Source organism: Patiria miniata, unplaced genomic scaffold (assembly GCF_015706575.1).
Source record: "Patiria miniata isolate m_02_andy unplaced genomic scaffold, ASM1570657v1 HiC_scaffold_13, whole genome shotgun sequence".
Lineage (NCBI taxonomy): Eukaryota > Metazoa > Echinodermata > Asteroidea > Valvatida > Asterinidae > Patiria > Patiria miniata.
In genome coordinates this window covers 14,194,198-14,209,550 of record NW_024037051.1, presented here as the reverse complement: position 1 = coordinate 14,209,550, position 15,353 = coordinate 14,194,198, and positions in this window count along the sequence as shown.

Sequence of the window (15,353 nt, the reverse complement as noted above, 5' to 3'; positions counted from 1 at the left end):
ATTAACGTACGTTGGCAGGCTGTCCTCGAAACTGTTTACCGTAGTCACCGGCAGCTGCCAGCCGGCCAGCGTCATTACCGATCACCAAGTGTTAGCCAGAACGGGCAGGCCAGGCCGACGTCGGCAAAACGTTTGCATGCGACGTCTTCAGTTAACGTAAGTACAACGTTGTCAGGCCGACATCAAAACATATACACACCCGACCGATCGTCGACCTCAAAATATATTAACACCCGACAGATCGTCAAAGTCGGCAATAATATTACGCGGAACTAAAAACAGACCAGGGGTGTCAATCGCTTCTCAAAAGTTGGGGATATACCTTGATCAGAACTAATGCGAGCGCGAAGCGCGAAGCCCCTACAGCGTGGGGGGGGGGGCAAGTGCCGCGAAAAAATTGGTTCTTGACACTCTGCGTTGTGCGATCTGAGGCAATTTCTGACAACTTTATTTTTTTTGTCTGCAAAAGATAATCGTTTAAACCACATTTTCGAGTTTGGAGTCATTGAATCAGCTATATTCTGTGCTATAGACGTGGGGTTCGGGGCAAGCGCTTAAAAGGGTCCTGTAGGTCCTGAAATCCCCGGAAAACTGTTTTGGGTCGTTTACTCATCCTAATTCGAACATCTTGTTCAAAAGAAAACAACCTCATGTCTTACCGTTCCCGAGAAAAGACGATAAAACCCCGGGTGTTTACAGCGGACCCTACGGAGTACACTCTAAAAAAGCATTAGTCAGTTTCGACTAGAAACCAGTGAAATTTGACTAGATATTCAGGGTCAGCTGGGTGCAACTGAAAATCAGGCAGTATAACTAGATACTTCCAGTCAGTATTATTGACTTTGGAAAAATAGTTATGCAAATAATTGAAATTGGAATCGAACCTACTTTTTCTAGTCATAGTATGAAACTTTGCATGTTTAATTACATTCCTAGTCAATTTTCAATAACTAGGAAAACCAGTCACTATTTTGACTAGGTAGTTTTTAGAGTGTAAGAATACGCTTTTCCTGTCGTTTGATCAATGTACTTAGTACGTTACACGTTGTGTGTGTCAATACAGCACCGTGCTCGCGAGCAGTGACCAATCACCAATGCACAAAATGAGGTTTCTATGGTCCGCAAAAGGCGAACACTTTTTTTTAACATTTAATATTGTGTCCCCCATTCTTCAAAAAGTAGGAGGACATGTCCCCCTGTCCCCCAAGGATTGACGCCCATGATGCAGACTGTTGGCGTACCATTCCGACTTGTAAGTTTACACAACGTTATCAGGCCGGGAAAAATCAAACAAACCATACCGTCACCAACGCCGCGTCGGCACAACATTGGCAGGCTGTCGTCGAATATACACTGTTTACCAACGACGGACCAACGATGTCGGGTCGACTTCAATGGACCGATATGTCGAATATGCCTTCTTTAATATGTTTACCAACGTCAGGTGTACACCGATCGCCAGCGTCGGCATATGCGCATATTACGTTTGCAAGCCGACTGCGACCGTTCCAACATTAACCGATTGGGCGAACGTATAAAAGTCGAAATAGCTGAAGAGGGAGGTGAGAATCTATATGTGCCCAGATACAAAGAGTAGAAATCTACGCGTCTGCCTTTTGAAAATACACAATTGCGGTGTTCATTGTTGCGTAATGATCCGCCTAGCACACGACTGTTTTGCACATTAGGCTGTGTTATGCAGCTTCCGAACAAACCAAACACACTGGGCTCATTATATCGACTTGTTTTTACCCATTAAGGTAAAGCAAATGGACCCAGTAATCTTCCTGGCGCGTTTGCTCACCTATAAAGATAACTTTTCTCAGTTTAAGGAAAATTCTAAGGTAACGAAATGGCCGAGTGGTTACGATTCGTCGTCCAGGGTTAGCGGGGTCCCGGGTTCGAATCCCGCTGGTGTCTTTTTGGTTTTTAACGAATGAGTTCAATTATTCACTATACGAGATTTAATTTCCCGTCGAAAAGTACCAACAGTACCTTAGCTTAATCGGTAAGCACTGCTGCTGGTACTGTCCGCGAGTTCCAGGTTGGCGCCTTCGTACAGGTTCAGGGCATGTGGTCCACTCGGAGGATCAGGGCTTAGGGGCCGCCCTGTTCCTCCCTTAGCTCTTTGCTTTTACATGGTGCCTGGCCCTCCGGGGTTATATGGATGGATAGGGAAGGAAGTGTGTATTGGTCGGGGACGCCGAGACCCCGGAAGAGAACTAAGGGATCGGCTGGGGCATTGTTATGGCTCAGACCGATCCCTGAAAGCTTGACTAGCACATAACTTTTTGATTTTTTTACCCTCTATCTTTTATACTTTGGTTTAGTTTGATATCTACAGCTGCTCGGCAGGTCTACGGGTAGTATCAAAATTGAAACAAAGGTGTATGTCATTAATCAATGATTATTTCATAATTGACTATAATCAAAACGGAGTTTCGTTTGATCAATTTGACTATCATTATATAATGACGCGATTGCCAATTGACGTAAGAAACGCCATAAATTATACCGGGAAAGAATAAAGATGTACATTGTAATATAAATATTATTTATACATCTTTAAAGATGTACATTGTAATATAAATATTATTTATACATCTTTAAAGATGTACATTGTAATATAAATATTATTTATACATCTTTCAAATAACGTGTCTTTAATTGTGAGCATTCCAAACAATACAGTAATTCGCAATGGTATTAAAATAGTTTATGAAAGCACGATCAATGCGTCTCTATTAAATTTAAAAATATATAATTTAGGCCCCTATGTGTGAAATATTCTTTGATTGACTATGAGCATTCCATACGAATGAGTTAATTCGCAAAATATTGCAACAACAAAAGAGAACGGAAAAAGAGAAAATTCCTTTACCCTAAAAACTGGAAAAATAATTTGTTTAAAAAAGTCACTGGGAAACTTCATGTGTTGATTTAACAGTTTGCAAGGAGTTAGCCTTACATTTTAGCAAAATTGGGAAAAATCAGATGTTTCTGGATAATTGCAGCTTGTAAGGGGTTAACCTTGCATTTTTAGTAAAATTTAGATGTTTATGAAACATTTCAAATAGTAAGGGGTGAACCTTGCATTTTTTAGCGAAATTGGGCAAAATCAGATCTTTCTGGAAAATTTCAGGGGTTAACCTTGCTTTTGTAGTAAAATTTGGCAAAATAAGATGTGTATGGAAAATTTAGGATTGTGAGGGGTTAATTTTGCATTTTAAGCAAAATTGGGCAAAATCGGATATGTATGAAAAATCAAAAATTGTAAGAGGTTAACCTTGCCAAATTAGGGCAAAATCAGATGTTTCTGGAAAATTGCAGATTGAAAGGGGTTAACCTTGCTTTTTTAGCATAACTGGGCAATATCAGATTTATATGAAAAATCTCAAATTGTAAGGGGTGAACTTTGTATTTTTAGCGAAATTGGGCAGATTCAGGTCTTTCTGGAAAATTGCAGATTGTAAGGGGTTAACCTTGCTTTTTTTAGTGATATTTGGCAAAATAAGATGTGAATGAAACATTTCAAATTGTAAGGGGTTAACCTTGCTTTTTTAGTAAAATTGGGCAAAATCAGGTGTTCATGAAAAATGTCAGATTGTAAAGGGTTCACTTTGCATTTTTAGCAAAATTGGGACAAATCAGATTTGTATGAAAAATCAAAAATTGTAAGGGGTTAACCTTTGCCCAATAAGGGCAAAATCAGATGTATCTTGAAAATTGCAGATTGAAAGGGGTTAACCTTGCATTTTTAGCAAAACTGGGCAAAATCAGATTTTTATGAAAAATCTCAAATTGTAAGGGAACCTTGCATTTTTAGCAAAGTTGGGCAAAATCAGATGTTTCTGAAAAATTTCAGATGTAAGGAAGTTAACCTTGCTTTTTTAGCAAAATTGGGAAAATCAGATTTGTATGAAAAATCAAAAATTGTAAGGGGTTAACCTTTGCCCAATTAGGGCAAAATCAGATGTTTCTTGAAAATTGCAGATTGAAAGGGGTTAACCTTGCATTTTTAGCAAAACTGGGCAAAATCAGATTTTTATGAAAAATCTCAAATTGTAAGGGAACCTTGCATTTTTAGCAAAGTTGGGCAAAATCAGATAATTCTGAAAAATTTCAGATGTAAGGAAGTTAACCTTGCTTTTTTAGCAAAATTGGGAAAATCAGATTTGTATGAAAAATCAAAAATTGTAAGGGGTTAACCTTTGCCAAATTAGGGCACTAAAAAAGCAAGGTGAACCCCCTTACATCTGAAATTTTCAGTTGTAAGGGGGTTAACCTTGCTTTTTTAGTAAAATTGGGCAAACTTTAATGCGCATGAAAAATTTGAAATTGTTAGGGGTTAACCTTGCATTTTTAGCAAAATACGGCAAAACCAGGTGTTCATGAAAAATTTCAGATTGTAAAGGGTTCACCCTGCATTTTAAGCAAAATTGGGAAAAATCTGATTTGTATGAAAAATCTAAAATTGTAAGGGGTTAACCTTTGCCAAATTAGGGCAAAATCAGATGTTTCTTGAAAATTGCAGATTGAAAGGGGTTAACCTTGCATTTTAAGCAAAATTGGTCAAAATGAGATTTTTATGAAAAATCTCATATTGTAAGGGGTGAACCTTGCATATATTAGCAAAATTGGGCAAAATCAGATGTTTTTGAAAAAAAATTTCAGATGTAAGGAATTAACCTTACCCTTTTCTTAAGTGAAATTTGGTAAAATTTGGTGTTTATGAAAAATTTCAAATTGTAAGGGGTTAAGATTGCATTTTTTTTTAGCAAAACAGGGCAAAATCAGATGTTTATGGAAAATTTCAAATTGTTAGGGGTTAACCTTGCATTTTAGCAAAATTGGGCAAAATCAGATGTTTATGGAAAATTTCAGATGTAAGGGATTATCCTTGCTTTTTTAGTGAAATTTGGTAAAGTTAGATGTTTATGGAAAATTTCAAATTATAAAGGGTTAACCTAGCATTTTGTAAGCGAAATTGGGGAAAAAATCTGATGTTTCTGGAAAATTGCAGATTCTAAGGGGTAAACCTTGCTTTTTGAATAAGATTGGGAAAAATTAGATGTTCATGAAAAAAAATTCAAATTGTAAGGGGTTAACCATGCATTTTTTTTAGCAAAATAGGACACAATCGGATGAAATTTGGGAAAAAATCTAATGTTTCTGGAAAATTGCAGATTGTAAGGGGTTAACCTTGCTTTTTGAATAAGATTGGGAAAAATTAGATGTTCATGAAAAAAATTCAAATTGTAAGGGGTTAACCTTGCATTTTTTTAGCAAAATAGGACACAATCAGATGATTCTGGAAAATTGCAGATTGTTAGGGCTTAACCTTGTATTTCTAGCAAAATTGGGCAAAAAGAAATGTTTATTAAAAATTTTAAACTGTAAGAAGTGTACCTTGTATATTTAGTAAAATTTGGCAAAATCAGATTTGTATGGAAAATCTTAAATGGTAAGGGGTTAACCCCTGCTTTTTAGCAAAATTTGGAGCATATTTTACTAAAATTGGGCAGAATCAGATGCTTCTATAAATTCAGATGTAAAGTTTCCGCTAAAAATACAAGGTTCACCCCCTAGAATTTGAGATTTTTTTCATATAAATCTGATATTGCCCAGTTATGCTAAAAATGCCAAGTTAACCCCTTACAATCTTCAATTTTTAAGAAACATCTGATTTTTCCCCAATTTCGCTTAAAAAAGCAAGGTTAACCCCTTTCAATCTGCAATTTTCCAGAAACATCTGATTTTGCCCTAATTTGGCAACGTTAACCCCTTACAATTTTTGATTCTTCATACAAATCTGATTTTGCCCAATTTTGCTAAAACTGCAAAGTTAACCCCTTACAATCTGAAATTTTCCATAAACACCTGATTTTGCCCTATTTTGCTAAAAATGCAAGGTTAACCAATGACAATTTGAAATTTTTCATAAACATTTAAATTTTCCCAATTTTACTAAAAAAGCAAGGTTAACACCTTACAATTTGAAATTTTCCATAAACATCAAATTTTTACAAAATTTCACTAAAAAAAGTAAGGTTAATTCCTTACATTGGAATTTTTTTCAGAAACATCTGATTTTGTCTCTAAAAGATAAAATGCGTTATACTTGGTGCACTTTAAGTTTTTATGTCGTTTTTGAGTTGCGCAACAAACAACGTTCAGCCTTTGTCTCGAGTTGGTTGCGAAATCTGAAGAAGTTGCGTTGACCAATTGCGCAAGAAACCGAAGGAAACAAATTCCTTACCAAATATGGTCTTGTTTTGCTGATATGCAGATTGTGAGGTTTAGATTGACCAATGAAGATTCATGATATCTTACCCTGACCAATCAGATGAAAGGTCTGTCCAATGGCCTGGGTATTTAGCCAAGACCACGAGGCTTGGCGGCCATCATTGCGTTGCAGCTTTTCAGCAAGAAACCTGACCAAAACTTCTATTTTTCGTCATCCCGCCTCCTCCCCTTCATTCCGCCTTAATGAATGCATCGGCCTTATTTGCGGGATTCAGACAGCCATGGTATTTTGTTTTGAAAAACTGTTTTTGTAGAATGTAGTGTTTAATAACGTTTTATGTTAATTAGAGATTTATGAATTACACAGACTTGCAATCTCTCCTGCTGTTCCACGAGAGATTATATTGTTCGATCCAGCCGTACGACGATTGAACAGCACATCTGTGTTAATATCACAATTAAAAACACAATAAAATTAGGACCAAAAGTAACGTCCATGGTTTTGGGTCAGGTGTGCCCGCTAAAAAAGATGACCAAGGTTAAGGTCCAATTGGTTTGGGTCAGGTGTGCCCGCAAAAGATGACCAAGGTAAAGGTCCAACTGGTTCGGGTCAGGTGTGCCCACAAAAAGATGACCAAGGTAAAGGTCCAATTGGTTTGGGTCAGGTGTGCCCACTAACAAGTTTAAGGGACCATAGTGATGGTCCATCGTTTGGTTATCTCAAGACGTTTTAGTCTAATAAATGGCTGCTTTTGGCTGCAGCAAAGAGCCAAGATTATTTGTTTCCCCTTTATCTCATTTGCGTCCAAGTATAATGCAAGGTTAACCCCTTTCAATCTGCAATTTTCAAGAAACATTTGATTTTGCCCTAATTTGGCAAAGGTTAACCCCTTACAATTTTTGATTTTTCATACAAATCTGATTTTTCCCAATTTTGCTAAAAATGCAAAGTGAACCCTTTACAATCTGATTTTTTTCATGAACACCTGGTTTTGCCCCATTTTGCTAAAAAATGCAAGGTTAACCCCTAACAATTTGAAATTTTCAGATGTAAGGGGGTTAACCTTGCTTTTTTAGTGCCCTAATTTGGCAAAGGTTAACATCTGATTTTGCCCAATTTTGCTAAAAATGCAAGGTTTACCCCTTACAATTTGAGATTTTTCATAAAAATCTGATATTGCCAAATTTTGCTTAAAATGCAAGGTTAACCCCTTTCAATCTGCAATTTTCCAGAAACATTTGATTTTGCCCTAATTGGGCAAAGGTTAACCTCTTACAATTTTTAATTTTTCATACAAATCTGATTTTTCACAATTTTGCTAAAAATGCAAGGTGAACCCCTTACAATCTGACATTTTTCATAAACACCTGATTTTGCCCTATTTTGCTAAAAAATGCAAGGTTCACCCCTTACAATTTGAGATTTTTCATAAACATTTAAATTTGCCCAATTTTACTAAAAAAGCAAGGTTAATCCCTTACAATTTGAAATGTTTCATTCACATCTTATTTGCCAAATATCACTAAAAAAAGCAAGGTTAACCCCTTACAATCTGAAATTTTCCAGAAACATCTGATTTTGCCCAATTTTGCTAAAAATGCAAGGTTCACCCCTTACAATTTGAGATTTTTCATAAAAATCTGATATTGCCCATTTTTACTAAAAATGCAAGGTTAACCCCTTACAAGCTGCAATTTTCCAGAAACATCTGATTTTTCCCAATTTTGCTAAAATGTAAGGTTAACCCCTTGCAAACTGTTAAATCAATACATGAAGTGTCCCATTTGACTTTTTCAAAACAAATTATTTTTCCAGTTTTTAGGGTAAAGGAATTTTCTCTTTTTCCTTTCTCTTTTGTTGTTGCTATATTTTGCGAATTAACTCATTCGTATGGAATGCTCATAGTCAATCAAAGAAGTTCACACACAGGGGCCTAAATTATATTTTTTTTTAAATTTAATAGAGACGCATTGATCGTGCTATCATATACCATTCTATTACTATTGCGAATTACTGTATTGTTTGGAATGCTCACAATTAAAGACACGTTATTTGAAAGATGTATAAATAATATTTATACTACAATGTACATCTTTATTCTTTCCCGGTATAATTTATGGCGTTTCTTACGTCAATTGGCAATCGCGTCATTATATAATGATAGTCAAATTGATTAAACGAAACTGCGTTTTGATTATAGTCAATTATGAAATATTCATTGATTTATGACATACACCTTTGTTTCAATTTTGATACTACCCGTAGACCTGCCGAGCAGCTGTAGATATCAAACTAAACCAAAGTATAAAAGATAGAGGGTAAAAAAAAATAAAAGTTATGTGCTAGTCAAGCTTTCAGGGATCGGTCTGAGCCATAACAATGCCCCAGCCGATCCCTTAGTTCTCTTCCGGGGTCTCGGCGTCCCCGACCATTACACACTTCCTTCCCTATCCATCCATATAACCCCGGAGGGCCAGGCACCATGTAAAAGCAAAGAGCTAAGGGAGGAACAGGGCGGCCCCTAAGCCCTGATCCTCCGAGTGGACCACATGCCCTGAACCTGTACGAAGGCGCCAACCTGGAACTCGCGGACAGTACCAGCAGCAGTGCTTACCGATTAAGCTAAGGTACTGTTGGTACTTTTCGACGGGAAATTAAATCTCTTATAGTGAATAATTGAACTCATTCGTTAAAAACCAAAAAGACACCAGCGGGATTCGAACCAGGGACCCCGCTAACCGTGGACGACGAATCGTAACCACTCGGCCATTTCGTTACCTTAGAATTTTCCTTTAACTGAGAAAAGTTGTCTTTATAGGTGAGCAAACGCGCCAGGAAGATTACTGGGTCCATTTGCTTTACCTTAATGGGTAAAAACAAGTCGATATAATGAGCCCAGTGTGTTTGGTTTGTTAGGAAGCTGCATAACACAGCCTAATTTGCAAAACAGTCGTGTGCTAGGCGGATCATTACGCAACAATGAACACCGCAATTGTGTATTTTCAAAAGGCAGACGCGTAGATTTCTACTCTTTGTATCTGGGCACATATGGATTCTCACCTCCCTCTTCAGCTATTTCGACTTTCTTAAAAAGAAAAATAGAGACTTTCAGCGAATCCAAATTTTGCTAAAAAAGCAAGGTTAACCCCTTACCATTTTAGATTTTTCATACAAATCTGATTTTGCCAAATTTTACTAAATATACAAGGTACACCTCTTAAAATTTAAAATTTTTCATAAACATTTCTTTTTGCCCAATTTTGCTAGAAATACAGGGTTTTGCCCTAACAATCTGCAATTTTCCAGAATCATCTGATTGTGTCCTATTTTGCTTTAAAAAATGCATCCATGTTAAGGTACCTTTAGACCGCGATACATTAATTAGAGCTATGTCGGCTGCCGCTGAAAGGCCTTGCTTTGGGATTCACTGCACAAAAACGAAATTAGTGGCATCATGTACCTACATCTGACGCTCACTCCAAAAGTTTCAAGTCTGAAGCCTTGCCGATTTGACAGCTTGTTGGCGTATTCATCTACTTTCCAACAAGCCATATTTGTCCAAATCCATCCATGTTAAGGTACCTTTAGACTGCGATACGTGAGAGCCATGTCGGCTTGCGCTGACAGGCCTTGCTATGAGATTTACTGCACAAAAACGAAACTAGTGGCAACATGTACATAATTCTGACGCCTCCTCCGAGACTTTCAAGTCCGAAGCCTTGCCGATTTGAAAGCTTGTTGGCCTATATATCCACTTTCCAACAAGCTATATTGTCCAAATCGATCTATTTTAAGGTACCTTTAGACCGCGATACATGAGAGCCATGTCGGCTGGCGCTGACAGGCCTTGCTATGAGATTTACTGCACAAAAACGAAAATAGTGGCATCATGTACCTACATCTGACGCTCACTCCAAAGGTCTCAAATCTGAAGCCTTGCCGATTTGTCAGCTTGTTTGCCTATTCATCTGCTTTCCAGCAAGCTATAGTTTGTCCAAAGCCATCCATGTTAAGGTACTTTTAGACCGCGATACATGAGAGCCATGTCGCAGTGGCGCTGACAGGCCTTGCTATGGGATTTACTGCACAAAAATTCTGCTGCCAGCAGCAACGCTATCGCCCTCACATTCTGATTCAGTATGCCAGTTTGGAGATTTTTTTTTCGTTGAAAAGCGTAATAATGTAGGAAATTCTGTAAAACTTATCTGTGTTTTAAATTTACAATTCCTGTCACTTGTTAAGGCTCCTTTTCGAATCACGAACGGTCGGATTGCATTTTGCGACGTTCGTTCGTATCCCCCACCCTGCAAAAAGGACGCTGGGAAGGGCTGACGAATTAACGCTCTGATTGGACAGATTTTGCGTGACCTGTGACCTGCAAGTCATCACGACCACGACCCTGCAAGATTTGAAATTGCCGTTAAAGCCTATCCATAAATGAAGCGCCCTTTTTTTGGGTTAATACAGTATAGTGTTGTAGTATTGGGACCCCCCCCCATTTTTTTAATGTACCGCCTCCCCCACTTTTCGTGGAACCACATTTGCTTTTAATGTTTATCAGTGTACCAATTACTGTTTCATGTGAGATACCCTACCTTCACAGGAAACAGCTATGGGTACAAGTAGCAGGATATGATGTCACTTCCTGTGGGGCACTGGAGGGCTGTGTGATGGTCTTTAAATTTGTTCTTGGGTCATTCTGATCTGAGACTTCGATGAGTGAGGAACATTGACCACCACACCAAGCTAAACCAGTGTCCATTCGTCTGTATTCTTGCAGGTATGTTGTATTCTTTTTCATTTTTATCTTGATGACAGATAATGGAAGTGAAGAGAGGAAACATGTACATTTTGTGTCAGAATGTAAAGTTTAGTTAAAAGTAATGCCAGAGTCTGCTAAACTCTTAGCTTCTTTGTCTTTAAGAAAACACACGGTCAGAGTGTGCCAGAGTACATAGACAAATACTTTAGCCTTTACTCAATTTTGCCTTCATAAATGTTTCCTGTTTTGCCTGCTAATTATGTGTAGTCATTGTTAATTTCTGGATTGTCTTTTAATGGAAAAGATAAGTTGGAAAGGTACGGCGTTCCCTTCAACTATTTTGTAACTTGGTACTTACAAGAAAGTACTTTCCGCCCAGGTTTAATCGAGATTGCTCCTAGAGATATTAAGTAGCTTTTGACTTGCTTATACTAGACTGAAGTTGCCAGGTTCTTCAGAGCTAGTTTTGACGGTGCCATTTATAACTTTTATATTGTCCCACTCTATGGAGAGTGACATTGTGACAAGCTTTCACGCTTGAAATTGTTCAGAATAATTAAGAACAATTTCTTTGCTTACTCCTTTTTATTTTATTTTATTGACGACAGTGATTTCCCTATTAGGCCCCAAAAAGTCTCCGGTTTCCGGTATGCGCGCGCGTCGCCGTAGCCATGCGCGTCGGCAAAATGTTTTTTTTTTTTTTTTTTTTTTTAAATATAAGATGATGTCTCAAAACCGCAAAACTCACTGGTTTGACTGGAATCCTGCTCCTGCACAATTTTAATGTGTTTTTAGATGGGGTTATGATCGAGAATAAGCTTTATGTGGCCTCTCTGGACACCCATATATTTGCACTCTAAGTTTAGTCGGGCACCATTTGCCGTCATCAGCCGACATTTGAAGCCAAAAAAAAAAAAAAGGTAAAAAAAATAATAAATCCGCGTCGCCGCACCACTTTTTGGGCAAGCTCCATACCAGAAACCGGAGACTTTTTTTTGGCCTGATAGACTTTACCCTTTTTTGGCTTATTCCATACATGTACTTCAGGACATTTTGTACTGCTAGATGACATGTATGTATTGTACATGTGCATGAGTTCTTTGATAGTTAGAGCACAGCATGGGAAGCACTCATGCATAACAATTAGTAGTGAGTCAGTCCTGGACTAGAGATAAACAGTGAGGTTGAGACATGGTCAGTATCGATTTAGGTGATAGAATCGATTATGTTTATTCAGAAACAGGACAGAATCGATATTATTATCGATACCAGAGTCGATTTTCGAATCATGCTTAGGCCAAAAAAAAAGTCTCCGGTTTCTGGTATGCGCGCGCGTCGCCGTAGCCATGCGCGTCGGCAAAATGAAAAAGTTTTTTTTTCAACGAAAGATGATGTCTCAAAACCGCCAAACTCACTGGTTTGACTGGAATCCTGCTGCTGCACACTTTAAACGTGATTTTAGATGGGTTATGATCGAGAATAAGCATTGTGTGGCCTCTCTGGACTCGGGCACCATTTGAAGTCATCAGCCGACATTTGAAGCAAAAAAGTCAGGTTAAAAAAAAAAAAAGCCGCGTCGCCGCACCACTTTTTGGGCAAGCTCCATACCAGAAACCGGAGACTTTTTTTTGTTGGCCTTATTGAGTTATTTTTTGCATTTGTTTTTACTATTGTGTTGTGATTCTGATTTAAGACTTCGATGAGTCAGGAACATTTACCACACACCAAGCTAAACCAGTGTCCATTTGTCTTTATTCTTGCAGTTTTGCAGTCTTTTTAATGAACACTCTGCAGCGGCTGCTCCCGTGGCCGTTGGGGGGGGGGTAACATTTGGCGACCACGAAGGGACTCGAACCCTCAATCTTCCGTTGTAGTATAATGTAGGAAAATCTGTAAAACGTATCTGTTTTGTAAATTTTCAACTCCCGTCAGTTGCTCAAATCAGGCTCCGTTTCGAATTCACGTACGAAGGATCGAAATGCATATCATTCGACGCTCAAAATGGTCCGCAATGAAAAAGAAATTACATCCGGTATTGTGTGTATGCATTTCAATGGCAAACTTTTCGGATAGCATTTGCACGCATTGGCTAACCGCGGTCTACAACTGCAGCCACATGCTTTATACATAGGTCATGATAAATTACCCAGAATGCCATCCCCACTTCCCTCACAACATTCTGTGAAGCTCATCTGCCCTTCCCAGCGCCCTGTTTTCAGGGCAGGGGGTACGAGCGAATAATCGACGCTCAAAATTGTGTCCACATGGTCCGCAATGAAACAGAAATCACATCCGGTATGGAACGTGTGCATTTCTATGGGTAGTTTTCGGATAATATTCTCGCACATTGTCTAACTGCGGTTTTGAACAGCTGCAGCCAGATGCTTGATACATATGTCATATATAGGCCAATTCCTTCACAAGATTCTGTGAGGTGTCCTGTTTGCAGGGTGGGGGTACGAGCGAACCCGTGCGACGGTCTACTACGCATGCGCATTTACCCTGTGCGTGAATCCTCGCGCGCACTTGGTAAACAGCAAAAAATAACATCTGGCACGTGTTGATGAATTGACCAGTGAGAGTTCGGCTCTCAATCATGAATATGTATGAGGTATAGTAATACGCGATATCGTGCCCGGCAGTTGTTGCATTACAAAACACTGCATTCGAATTGACCAATCAAATCGTTTAGTCCTGATTTAGGAATGAAATGACGTCACGATTTAGTAAAGTTGACTCCGATTGGCTGGCGCACGGCTTGCATAAATTTAAATGTCAGGAGATGTCAGACGTTGTACAGGATTTGGCTCCGTGGATAACGGGTGATACTCAGATTAGTTTCAAAGGGACCGATGTCGAATATGCCATACTTTAATATGTTAACCAACGTCAGGTGAATATACGTTGGCCCAACATCGGTCAATGTTGGAACAGTCGCAGTCGGCTTGCAGACGTATGCGGATATGCCGACGCTGGCGGTCCATTAAAGTCGACCCGACATCGTTGTTCTGTCGTTGGTAAAAAGTGTATAATCGACGACTTTTTTTCCCGGCCTGCCAACGTTGTGTAAACTTACAATCGGAATGGTACGCCAACAGTCTGCATCATGGGCGTCAATCCCCCACTTACAATATCAAATGTTTGAAACAAGTGTTCGCCTTTTGCAGACCGTAGAACCCTCATTTTGAGCATTGGTGATTGGTCACTGCTCGCGAGCACGGTGCTGTATTGACACACACAACATGTATCGTACAAAGTACATTGACCAAGCGACAGGAAATGTGTATTTTTACACTCTTAAAACTACTTAGTCAAAATATTGACTGGTTTTCCTAGTTATTGAAAATTGACTGTAGGAATTTAATTAAACATGCAAAGTTTCATACTGAAAAGTAGTTGGGTTCGACTCCAAATTCAGTTATTTGCATAACTATTTTTCCCCATATTAATACTGACTGGAAATATCTAGTCAGATTGCCTGATTTTCAGTTGCACCCAGCTGACCCTGAATAGCTAGTCGAATTTCACTGGTTTCTAGTCGAAACTGACTAATGCTTTTTTAGAGTGTACTCCGTAGGGTGCGCTGTAAACACCCGGGGTTTTATCGTCTTTTCTCGCTAACGGTAAGACATTAGGTTGGTTCTTTTGAACAAGATGTTCGAATTAGGATAAGTAAACGACCCAAAACAGTTTTCCAGGGATTTCAGGACCTACAGGGCCCTCTTAAGCGCCTGCCCAGAACCCCACGTCTATAGCTCAGAATATAGCTGATTCAATGACTTCAACCTCGAAAATGTGGTTTAAATGATTGTCTTTTGCAAAAAAAAAAAAAAGTGGTCAGAAATTGCCTCAGATCGCACCACGGAGAGTGTCTAGAATCAAATTTTTCGCGGCACTTGGCCCCGAACCCCCCCCCCCCACGCTGTAGGGGCTTCGCGCTTCGCGCTCGCATTAGTTCTGATCAAGGTATATCCCCAACTTTTAAGAAGCGATTGACGCCCCTGATCTGTTTTTAGTTCCGCGGTATATTATTGCCGACTTTGACGATCTGTCGGGTGTGTATATATTTTGATGTCGACGATCGGTCGGGTGTATATATGTTTTAATGTCGGCCTGCCAACGTTGTACTTACGTTAATTAAAGACGTCGCATGCAAACATTTTGCTGACGTCGGCCTGGCCTGCCCGTTCTGGCTAACACTTGGTGATCGGTAATGACGCTGGCCGGCCGACAGCTGCCGGTGACGACGGTAAACAGTTTCGAGGACAGCCTTCCAACGTACGTTAATTGTGCCGACACTGACGATCAGTTTGTATTTTGAGGTTGGCCTGCCAACGTTGTTCA